Raw genomic sequence first — 10862 nt, 5'->3', positions numbered from 1 at the left:
TCCATTACAAAGCAGGGGATGGGGAGGGGGACAAGCAGTTATACTGTGGCTTGGAATCTGGCCCTGAGCCTGGGTTGGGGCCAGAGTCAGAGCTGCAATCTCTTCCTTCATCCTGCTGTTTACAAACTTAAGTCGACCCTCCAATAAATAGGTTCTATACTTGGAAAATTATAACAAAATTATAAGTTTTCCCTATATAGAATTTAATTACTGGAGCAGGAGAGGGGTTTTGAAATTCAAAAATATCTTGGATTCAGGTAAACTTGATAATAGAATAATTTTTCCGTTGCAGAACACTCAAAAGATCAAATATATTTAACACTATGGATTTCTCTTTGAAATCCCTGGATTTACCTTGTGAATGACATTTGCACGCCTAACAATGCTAACATTATGTGGCACCCTTGAATGGATGTCATGGCCCCCTGGTTGAGAATCATTGTTCTAGGCATTGCTTAAACAAGCAGGGAGGTTCTAGAGTGTAGAGTCCGTCAGGAAGCTTTTCAGGTAGGAAACTGGTTCTGTCCCACACTTTATTTTCAGTTATTTTTGTATCTAGCAGACTTTGTCTGCTAGATGAGCTGAATATTTTGTGGTACGTCCCAAGTTGCATCTAGGTCAGGGAAGGCTAGAGAAATCATTCACCTGAACATAAGGCTTAGTCTTCTTTCCTGGTACTGATAAAGGTAAAATTCCTGCATGGTTTTTTTTTAAACCACTTCCTCTGATAATAAAAGGATAGGCAAATATTAAGAAAGATCTGGTCGCTCAGTCCTATGGTCCACAGAAGCATGGTTACCTGTTCTGTTGCAGATGGTACAAGTCAGCCTTTACCATATTGAGAGTGACATCCATCATTATTTTGACACACTGATTTTTGCCTGTGTGTGTATTGCTAACTTTTATGACTTGAAAGTGTCATAAGTGGTCTACTTTCTGAACACAGTTTATTTTTAAAGTGTGTTCAAATGTGGACTTTTAAGTTGTAAAATTATGCATGTACTAGACAGCCCCAAGTCCTACCCACCCACCCACTGCCCTGGTTGGACTGCAGCCCCAGCCCTGCCCAGCTACCTTCTTCCCTCCCTTTCTATGGGGCTTAATTTCCCCTCTCCCCGCCCCCCAACTTACTGTGGGGAGTTGAAGTGCTCTCCACACTGCCTGGCTGTCATATGCATGTGTAGCGTGCATGTGACACCCCCTGCTGGATTGCCTTCCTCCTGCTCCCCCCAGCCCCTTGCAGGCTGGAACTCTGCCAGCCTGCAAGGGAAAACCTGCTGTTTCCCATGTTTTTCTCCTTAAAAAGAAAAAATATGTGTTTTTCTTCTTAAAATGAGAAAATCTGCATTTTACTGTGTTTTTCTGTGGCGAACTGAAAACCATAATTGCTCTAACTACCATGTTATTTGTTCTTTTGGGCTGGGTCTTAGTGAAGCAGTTGCACTTAATGTAATTGACTTTGATCACTAGTTTCTGTAGTCAGTTTCTCTTCCAAGGAAGGCAGTGACCTGTAGCAAACAACAGCCTTATGGGGCCAGAGGATGAGGAGGCAAGAGTGCAGAGAACTCACCACTGATGCATCAGTTGAGTCTGTACTTTGCTTCTTTCAGACTTTTTTGCATTGAGAAGATTGGCTGTGATTTGGGGGAGGGAGGCTGCTCTTGATGTCTTGCCAAGAAATCTTTCCTAACAAAAATTTCATTGAAATAAGTATGTGCTCATTAACAAATCAGAAGTTCTTGCTGACAGCTCTGCTCTTCACTTTTAACTAAGGTATGCAGCAGCATGTGGGCATGTTTTAAGGAAACGCCTCTATTGACTAGTACGAGGAAAACATTGGACTGAAGCAGTCAGTACTTCTAAAGCAAGATGAAAAATGTTGCAGTGTTTCCTTAAATGGTTCTTCAAGTTCTCTCTTGCCTTTCTCTATTAAAGCATGCTTCTTTGTAAAGCAAATTCCCTTTTGTAAGAATCAGTATCAATTCATTGCAGTTTTCCCTTCCTCTGGTGTAGTTTCTGCCAAAAGGAATTTGGCAGTCTTTAGTATTGGGCCCTGTGAGTATTACTTCAATAAATTTGGGAGTACTGAAATTGGATACTCTCTTTATTTTGTCTGAGGTCAAGAATAGTGTGAGCTTCCCATTCTGTGCTTGCCAGTTGAATTTGTTACAGTATGTAAAACTCCATGTGGCAGAAGATTTTCTGTGTATCCATAGAATTAATTTTCCTTGCTCTGGGACATAGCAGCTTCTTAGGCTGAGTGAGGCAGTAGAACCCAGATCGCTTTTATTGTGGTGGCTCACAATGTGCTTAATTCATAGCAGGTTGCTGATTAAGAGTGAGCTACTCAGCTGTTTGCTTTGGCTTTTCCTTGTCCAATCAGCTGATGCTCATCTTCAGTTTCTCACAGCTGATCAAGAAGTAAACAGCTGAAGCATCTCAAGCAGTTCTGCACAGCTGTTTTCCTGGTTACTTTGCAAACCCTTCCCTTTGCAGGGAACATAACCCTGGGAAGTATCTGGCTGCTACTGTAGTTGGGTTTTAAAATTGTCTACAAAGTCACCTGGCAACTTTGTTCCATCATTTGTGTGCATGCAGTTGCATCCCATAAAGAAATGTTCTGCCAGTGTTACAAGTCAGTGTTACTTACCTTTTGATCAGTGATTCAGGGGTTTCTGTTTCAAAACAGAGTACCAGATGAAGGTTGTGACTGTATTTCACATTGCTACTACACTGAGCTGGGGAAGAATCCAGAAAAAAATTGTTTGAGGAGAGGAGAGGATGTCATTCCCTGCCTTCTCTCCAACAAAGACGTTGAGTATAGGTGTGTCAAGTACAGGTTGGAGAACTCACATGGCTCACTTAAAAATTCAAAGAATTTGGCACCCCAGACCAGCGTTTCTCAACCCATGGGTCACAAGAATTAATTAATTAAAAGAATTAATCTGAACATAAGAGGTCTTAATGTGAGCAGCACATCATGGTCTAGAATTCAGACCACAACTTGATGCTTCAGATTACTGTGGGTATACTTGGAACAGTGACTTCTTAATTAGCTCCTAAGTGAATAATTACTCCACTCAGAAAGGAGAATTTACTTTTTTTGCTCATGTTAACACTGAATTATTCTGAATACACTACTGATGCAGGAGTCTTTCCACTCCTGTGTCTTTGTAAAAATGCCCTTTATTTTCACTATTAGTGAGTAGTTTAAATGAGTACTCTTGCAGTTAGAGAAAAGCAGAACTACTGAGGAAAGATGGGACTACTGAAGTAAGTATTACCTCTCTTTCCCCTGTTGAGTATAGCTTGCTCAGAAATGATAGACATTTGAGCTACAGGACTCCAGCAAAAGGGAAGTGAGGAGGTCAGAATGCAAAATACAGCTGAATGCATGTACAAAAATGTGAGAAGTATGGGAAATAAACAAGATGAGCTGGAAGCTGCAACCTGTGAAAAAGAACTATGATACAGTTGGCATCACTGAGACCTGATAAGACAGCTGTTATGACTGAAATGTCAACATTTAGGGTTACAACTTGTTTTGGAAGGACAGAATTTGGGAAGAAATTTGGCAGTGCTGGCTTGTGTATCAGAAACACACACTCTTGTTTATTGATCCAGGAGAAGGAAGATGGCAAACCAGAATGCATATGGGTAAAGAACAAGGTGAAAGATGTGACACCAATATAATTAGAGGTGCACTGATGCATTGGATTGGTACTGATATAAAAAAAAATTGGCTGTTTTGGAAATTGGCCCAATGTGGCTGATAATTTGGCTGATAAATGCTTGTGCATGGGCTCAGTTGCAGCACAGTACTCAGGCAGGGAGAAGCAGAGCCTGGAAGCATGGAGAGCTGTGTGCAGCTGGCAAGTCCATTGAAGTGGAATGGCAGGGGGAAGGGAGAGGGCGTGGGGGGGGGCAGATCAACGTTGTCCATAGTGAGGGAGAGGGCAGGCAGAGGTGCTGCCCAGTTGGGGCGTGGTGCAGTGCAGGATGGAGCCTCAGCTTATCTGGGGTGGTGGCTTCTGCTGCTACGTGCACCACCGGAGGGCATGGGGTGGGGGGGTGTACCCTTGGATCTGGGGAGGGTGGGCTTGACCTGGGGTTGTACCCGGCTCTTCTTGGCAGGGGCTGGGCTTGGGATGGGGCCTGTGGAGGGGGATAAAGCGCTGCAAATTTCACTGTAGCCCTGCTCCCAACACTGATGCCCACCTGGCGCAGCCCTGACTCAATGCCCTACTTCCACCTACGCGCTGGGAAGAGGTGGGGCTGCACTAGGCAGGTGTCAGCACTGGGAGTGGGGCTATGGCGAAATTTGGGGTGGCTGCAGCCCCCTCCATAGCCCCCACCGAGAAAAGCCTGGTGCAGCCCAGGTTGCAGCTGCAGCCTACTCTCCCCTTCCCGCACAGATCCGGGGGCACACGCCTCTGCCCCATGCCCTCCCAGAGTGTGTGTAGCAGTGGGAGCTGCCTCCCTTCCCTACATGGCTCCATTTTGCTCCCTGCCCCACCCTGGCTGGGCAGTGCCTGCCCCTGCCCACGGGTGGCAGGGACCTGCCCCTGCCCTTGCCCCTTGTCTCCCCCCTTCCTTTCTACCACAACAGACTTACCAGTTGCACACAGCTGTATCGGAAATTGGATTGGTATCGGCTGATATGCCTCCTTAAAAATCGGCTATTGGTATTGGCCCCAAAATTTCTATCAGTGCACTCCTAAATAAAATAGTAGGGGATTTATTACAGGCCACCTAATCAGAAAGAGAAGGTAGATGAGACATTCTTCAAGCAGGTAGGAAATTTATCCAAACGCTGTGGGATGGAACTGATGGGAGACTTCAGTTTTCCAGACATCTGCTGGAAGAACAGCGCAGCCAAACATAAAATGTCAAGCCAGTACCTAACTTGTGGAGAACAACTTTCCGTTCCAGAAAGTGAAGGATACTACTAGGGGATCATGTATCTTGTATCTTTTTCTGATCAACAGGGAATAATAGGTGGAGGATATGAAGGCGATGGGTAATTTAAGAGGAAGCTATCGAGATATGATAGAATTCCAAATCCTGAGATGGAAAGAGTGGTGTCAGCAAAACTAGGATGCTAAATCCCAGGAGGGCTGTGAGCTTCCAAGAGCACAGTATTGGAAGCACAGCAGAAAACTGTCCCAAAATAATGGGAGCGTAAGAATGGCAAGAAACCAGTGTGGCTGTGTAAGATGCTTCTAAAATGCAAAAGGAAAGCATACAGGGACTGGGCAAATGGCAGGTCACCAAGGAAATAATCACAACCTGCAGGGATGAAATTGGAAAGGCGAAGATGCATCTGGCAAAGGAGGGTAAGGACAGCAAGAAGAGGCTCTGTAGGTATGCTGGCCAGAAAAGAAGGACCAAGGAAGTGTTGCATCTGCTATTAAGCCAGGGAGAGCTCCTAACAGAAAATACAAAAGAGGCAAAGCTACTTGATTGCTACTTTGCCTCAGTCTTCACAAAAAAATTAAGCTGCAGCCAGTCGTCTAACAGGGATTATCTGGATAAGCAGCGGGGCAGGTTAAGTGAGATGATAATAAAAGAGATGGTCAGAGAACTTTTGAGGGTCTGAATGAATTCAAGTCAGCAGGGCCAGATGAACTTTCTCCCAGGGTCCTAAAGGAACTGACAAAGAAGATCTTAGAGTCTTTGGCAGTTATCTTCATGTCGTGGAAACAGATTTCTCCTTAAGCCATCGTTCTTGGTTTGAGGCATAGGTCTTTGCATCTGTGTCCCAAGGTACGTCAACATATCCCCTTCCAATTCACAAACATCCAACTTAGTTGGGATTTAGTCATTTTTAGAGCAGGGGTCAGCAACCTGTGGTTTGTCATCCGGATCTGGCCTGCAGAGCCGTCTTGTTCATCCTCTGGAGCTCTGAGCTTTCTGCAGTGTTCTGGCAGCTGGGGGGATGTGATTACTTGGGTAAATGGGGAAATGGCATCAGCAGTGAAGGGGTGGCCATGACTCTCTTATTGTTTCCAGCAGCTGTAGCACGGGTTGAGTTGGAAGAGAGCCCACATTAGGAGTTAAAAGTGCCCCCCACTGCAAAACGTCCCTGTTTTAGAGGACAAATAATACATTACAGCAATAAGTTGCAAAAGAACGCTACTAATGTTGCCAAAAAACCCACAAAAATCTCAGGCTTTTTCTGTTATGTACCACTAACTTCACCAAGATAACAGAATATAGTTCCTTCACAGTTAAACATCCCTCAAATGTTTTGTATATTTTAAAAATGAAACGATTGTCCTCTTTTCTACTGGAAAAGAAAAGCTAGTTTAAGAGCAGTACCTTTATTGACAAAATAATGAAATTTTGACAGATCTAGTAATTGGTTGTGAACTAGTTTAATGTTATCTTTAATTGTTCTACTATACATGGTACTCAAATCATGATTGTTTAGAGCTTTATATAACTAGGCTAACAGGATTATGTTAAGCCTGTATGCCATTAAGATAAGTGTCATTTAGTGCTGGGCTATTTTAAAATAAGTTATTTAAGATACGGTGTTTTATTCACAGAAGTTTAGAGCTGGAAAGGACCTCATGAGATCATTGTCCAGCCCCCTGCTGTAGACAGGAAATACTGCTGGGGTCAAATAACTCTAGCAAGGTATGCATCCAGTCTCCTTTTGAAGATCTCCAGGGTAGGTGTCTGCACCACCCCTCCTGGGAGTCTATTCCAGAGTCTGGTTACTGAACTGTAAAGAAGTTTTTCCTTTTATCCGGTCTGAAACCTTCTAGGAGTTTGACTGTTGCTCCTTGGTTTTCCCCTGGGGCACTTTGGTGAATAGTTGTTTGCCTGCCCCGATACTCTCCACTGATATATTTGTAAGCTGCCACCAAAGCCATCCCAAAGTCTTCTCTTTTGTAGGCTGAACAGTCCCATACATCTGTCTTCCTTTCTTTGTATGGCTTGCTCTTCAGGCCTCTAAACATATGAGTGGCTCTTCTCTGGACTCTCTCAAGCTTCTCCACATCCTTCTTGAAGTGTGGTGCCCAGAACTGGCTGCAGTACTCCAGCTGTGGCCTCACCAATGCTGAGTAGAGTGGGAGAATAACTTCCTTAGTTTTGTTTGAGATGTGTCAGTTGATGCATGCCAGCGTATTGTTTGCTCTGCTAATTGTAACATCACACTGGTGGCTCATATTCATTTTATGTTTAATTATGATGCCCAGGTACCTTTCAGATGTGGAGCCCCTGAGCCTGTAAGTTTGTTGCGGATTTTTTCTACCTAGATGGAGCACTTTACACTTCTCAGTGTTGAATAGCATCTGGTTCTGGTCTGCCTATCTAACATCTAGGTCTGCCTGGATCATCAGCCTACCCTACGGCGTGGCCATACTTCCCCACAGCTTAGTGTCATCAGCCAACTTTGCCAGTGTGCTTTTCAGCCCCACGTCCAGATCATTGATGAAGTTGTTGCAAAGCAGTGGTCCAAGTACCAAACCCTGGGGGACCCTACTAGCTGCCTTCTGCCAGGCCAACTCAAATCAGTCTATTAGTACTCTCTGGGTCTGACCTTGTAACCAGTTTCACACCCATCTGACTGTTGAATTGTTTGAGCCCGTAGTTCCCTAGTTTTACCTTGAGCCTTGTGGGGGCACTAAGTCAGAGTCTAAGTAAATGACAACAACCTCATCTCCCTTATCTAGGTGGTGAGTAACCTGGTCATAGAAAGAGATAAGATTCGTTAGACATGACCTGCCTGCGGCAAAACCGTGCTGGCTCATTTAGAGTTTTGCCTTCTACCAGCTTGCTTATTGCATATGGACTCCTTGAGAGAATTTTCATGGATTTTTTTTCCTGAGATTGAGGTCAGGCTGATTTTGACCTGTAGTTCCCTAGGTCATCTTTCTTCCCTTTCTTGAAGATGGGCACAACATTGTCCCTCTTCCAGTCTTCTGGGACCTCTCCTGAACACCACAAGTTCTCAGAGGTTCACGAGCAGTCCTGCAATGGCTTTGACTAGTTTGTTCAGCCCTCTTGGATAGAGTTCATCCGGTCCTGCTGACTTACAGATATCCAGTCTCTCTAGCTGTTCTTTTACCAGCTCTACGTTGACTGTTGGTAGGTGATCATTCCTACTGTGACTATTGTATGTCATATTTGCATTTGGCAGGCTATCATTCTTAGACTGGTGGAATACAGATGCAAAACACTCGTTCAGGAGTTCAGTTTTCTCCTTGGTGCCAGTGATCAGATGTCCAGATGCATTTAGCAGAGGTCCCACACTTCCACTGGTTTTCCTCCTGTTACCTATGTACCTGTAGAAGGGCTTCTTATTGTCCTTGATTTCAATTGCTAACCTGAATTTGGTCACCGACTTTGCAATTCTAATCTGCTCCTTACAGGTGTAGGCCAATCTTTATGTAGTTCTTCTTGGGGCCTGCTCCTAGCTTCCCCATATACTAGGAGGGCACTTCTTTTGGTCAGCCCATATACTTCCTGAGATAGGTAGGCCTCATTTGATACAAGTCAGGAATCTATGTGACTGGTCAGATCTGGCCAAGTGCTCTTCCCAGGAGATGTCTGGGTAGCTGGTCACCCATGATGACCAAGTCCTGTGCTCTCAAAGTCTCTTCCACTTCTCTGGAGAATTCCAGATCTAGCACCTCATCTTGATTCCAAAGTCTGTAATACATTCCTACAGTCCCCCTCATATCTTGACCCAGAGGGTCTCAAGTCTCCCTTCCGTGATACCAATTCCAGCTTCCAAGAAAATGTATTGCTCCTTTTACATATAGAGCTACACCTTTACCACTTTTCCCTATGTGAGCCCTCCTATGCAGGGTGTAGCTCTCTGTAGCTGCAGTCCAGTCATGGCTAGAGTCTCTGTTATCCCTATGATATTGTAGTCACTGCTGGAAAGCAGAAGGGCCATTTCCTCCTGTTTGTTCCTCGTGCTCCCGGCATTTGTGTACAGACATTTGAGCCCTGTGCTGGAGGTCCTCGGTTTCCTGTTACAGTGAGGGAGCTCCATTCCCTCGGCTTATGCTGTGGTGTCCTCCCTGGTGTCTCCTGTTGTAACTGTTGGTTGGTTGTTGGCCCCTGGACTTGCTCTGCTCGTAGTTTCCCTCCCGTTCCCCCCCAATTCCCTGACTGTCTCAGTTTAAAGTCCTATCCAGGAGGTCTGCAATCCTGGCTGAGAAAAGAGCCTTCCCCTTTGGCATGAAGTTGATAGCATCCCTTCCCAGAAGACCTCTGTCTCTGAAGTATATGCTATGGTCAGGGAAGCTGAAACCTTCTCGGTAGCACCATCGCTGGAGCCTTTGGTTCATCTCTTTGATACATCCATCTCTCCTAGGCCCGCAACCAGGAAGATGGAGGAGAAAACTACCTGCGCCCCCAACCATATAAGCTGAGCCCCCAGAGCCCTGTAGTCACTCATGACCCAGCCAGGATTGCTCCAAGCTGTGTCATTCATGCCCATATGGATGAGGAGTATGGGGACTAATGGTCAGAGGGCCAGATGAGTTTAGGAATCCTCTCTGCCATGTCCTGGATATGGACCCCTGGGAGGCAGCAGACCTCATGGGCTAGGGTGGCAGATTGCTCCCTCAGTCCTTCTCAGGAAGGAGTGGCCCACCCCAACAACCCTGCTTCTCTTCTTGGGGAGGAGCGGTGGGCAGCTAGCTGCCTCCCCTCGTCCAGAATCTGTGTTTCTTCTGATGTTTTGCTGGTGGTGTGAGAGGTGCATACCTGTTGCTTGGTTCCAAGGGATGAGTAACCTTGGTACAGCATGTCTTGGGACCCAAGATTACAGTTTTCCAAGCATCCCCCAGGTGGGGCTTCGAGTCTCTTCCTGTTGTCCTTCTTCACGTAGCTGGGTATCCTTGCACTTCTCTCTTCATTCTTCAGGAGAAGAACCTGATAGTAGTAGTCATCAATCTCCTGTTCACGGGCCCTGATGTTGTGAAACCTGCCTACCTGGGCCTGGAGCTCAGTCACCTGGCACTCCAAAGACCTCACTAAAGAGCAAACCCTACAGGTGGGGGTAACCTTGCTCCCATTCCCAGTTGCTGGCAGCCATGCCAGGCAGCCTCCATAGCCCAGAGCCAGGGGCTCTGCCTGGGTGGAGGATGGAACCATGGGTTCACTGATGCAAGGGGAAGGAGCACCAGCTGAGGCCAAGGCAGGGTCCCCTCTAGTGTCCCCACCACTCGGTCAACAATCACTCCCAGCTTCTCAGAGCATATGCCCCAAACACACATGAACTGGCCTAGGAATTGGCCTGCAAAGTGCTTACCTTGTTTGCAGTCCTTGGTAACCTGGGGAGTCTCCTTTTATGCCCGATTGGGACTCAACTGGCTCTGCCCCCTCATTAGGGCTTTTTGGCAGGCCCAGGCAGCGATCACTTAGCAGTCAGCAATCACTCTCAGCTTCTCAGAGCGCATGCCTCAAACACACACAGCCTACCAAATAAACACTCAGGAAACCAAAGGCGCAGGCAGCTGGATCACTTACCTTCCTGGGCAGGATCTGGTTCCTGGCTTCTCTCCTCCTTCCTCCACTTGCCCCTAGCAACTGCCTGCAAACTGCTTACCCTGTTTGCAGTCCCTGTTTGGTGCCTGCCTGGTCACTGGCTTTACTAAGTGGATTGAATTTTTCATGTATTTGAATAAATTTAACTTCAAAATGAAAAATTGCTCAATGATTGTTTGCAGAGAAAAATTTTGATGGTCAGAAAAATAATTTGTCTTCCATCTTTCATCTTCATTATCTCTTGTAGCGTAGTTGGAATTAGTTTTGATTTCAATTTTATTTTAACTGGGGGGAGCTAGAGAACACCTGAGCTTCACATAAAAGAAAATAACTTTTGTCCTTTTATT

At 45.7% G+C, this 10862-nt stretch overlaps 1 protein-coding gene across 18 annotated transcripts in view; it reads left to right on the top strand.

Moving 5' to 3' along the window:
• Positions 1 to 10862, top strand: part of CLASP2 (cytoplasmic linker associated protein 2) — a 220451-nt gene that overhangs the window by 33316 nt on the left and 176273 nt on the right. The gene's annotated exons all lie outside the window — the stretch shown is intronic.

The sequence above is a fragment of the Crocodylus porosus genome, unplaced genomic scaffold (genome assembly GCF_001723895.1).
Source record: "Crocodylus porosus isolate Cpor-Errol unplaced genomic scaffold, CroPor_comp1, whole genome shotgun sequence".
Classification (NCBI taxonomy): domain Eukaryota; kingdom Metazoa; phylum Chordata; order Crocodylia; family Crocodylidae; genus Crocodylus; species Crocodylus porosus.
Note: the sequence above shows the minus strand (reverse complement) of the source record. Positions and strands in the feature narration are given on the sequence as shown.